At 36.4% G+C, this 1348-nt stretch overlaps 1 pseudogene; it reads left to right on the forward strand.

Annotated features, from left to right (window-relative positions):
- Window positions 1–997: 997 nt before the first annotated feature.
- Window positions 998–1111, forward strand: LOC112830244 (U6 spliceosomal RNA; annotated as a pseudogene).
- The last annotated feature ends 237 nt before the right edge of the window (window positions 1112–1348 follow it).

The following is a 1348-nucleotide window of genomic DNA, read 5'->3' on the forward strand; positions in this document are numbered from 1 at the left end:
GCTCAGCAGGAGTTTGCTTCTCTCTCTCCTTCTGCTCCTACCCCCCTCCTCATGCTTGCTCTCTCTCTCCTCCCAAATAAATAAAATCTTAAAAAAAAAAAAAGCAAATGGATAAACAAATGGTGGTATACCCATACAACGGAATGAAACTCAGATATAAGAAAAAAGGAGCACATGATACATGAAAAGCATGGATGAATCTCAAAATAGTAATTCTGAGAGAAAAAGGCCAGACCAAATAAAAGAATGTATGTACTGCAAGATTCCATTTCTATAAAACTGTACAAAATGAAACTAATCAACAGTGACAGAAAGCAAATAAGTGGCTGCCTGGGAAGAGGGCATGGGAAGGACAGACGGGAAAGATTCTGAAGGGGCATGAACAAACTTTGGGGATGACAGATGGTTTCACAGATGTATACACATGTCAAAACTTACCAATTGTACCCATATGCAGTTCATTGTATATCAGTGATACTCCAATCATACTATTAACAATAAATAAATAAAAACATATTTTTGATAATCTATTTTCACTCCAGGAGCTGGATCTAAATGTCAAATTCATAGACTGCTCATCTTGAAGGCATTTGTTTTTGCAAAGTATATAAGACCGCCCAAAGCTTTTAGATGCCTCAATTTGTTTACTCATTTGATTTGTAGTCAAGTTTTATATTATACTATGTATTATGTCTTAGTAAACTCTTCTTCTGCTATGAAATAATACCCTGTAGGTAACATCTATTAATTAACAAGGAATGTTTAGTTTTCCAATTAAATAAAACTACCCCAGGGAGAAACAAATGGCTCAGTTAAATAGGAAAAGAAAATATGAGTTCTACTCTCTACAAGCCTAGAATATGAGTAATTGGTAGAACTACAGTAAAGAAACAGTAAAGGTCTAAGGAAAGTTAATATGAAATATAATTATGGAAAATATTTGTGTATACAAAAATGAGTCACCTAGTTTCGATTCCATTCTAAATTCTGGTATTTTGTGCTTGCTTCAGCAACACACATACTAAAACTGGAACAATACAGAGAAAATTAGCATTGCCACGTGCAAGGATGACATACAGGTTAGTGAAGCATTCCATTAAAAAAAATTTTTTTTAAATTAAAAAAAAAATAAATTCTGGTATGTCTATGCTCTCTTCATCTTTTAAGTTATTTATGAAACACATTTATGGGGGCACCTGGGTGGCTCAGTCGGTTAAGCATCTGCCTTCAGCTCAGGTCATGATCCCAAGACCCTGGGATCGAGCCTCATGTCAGGCTCCCTGCTCAGTGGGGAGTCTGCTTCTCCCTCTCCTTCTGCCCCTCCTCCCCCGACTCACGTTCTCTCTCT

This window comes from Callorhinus ursinus, unplaced genomic scaffold (assembly GCF_003265705.2).
Source record: "Callorhinus ursinus isolate GAN/ISIS: 27379988/994484 unplaced genomic scaffold, GSC_fseal_2.0 scaffold27, whole genome shotgun sequence".
In the NCBI taxonomy this organism is placed as follows: Eukaryota; Metazoa; Chordata; class Mammalia; order Carnivora; family Otariidae; genus Callorhinus; species Callorhinus ursinus.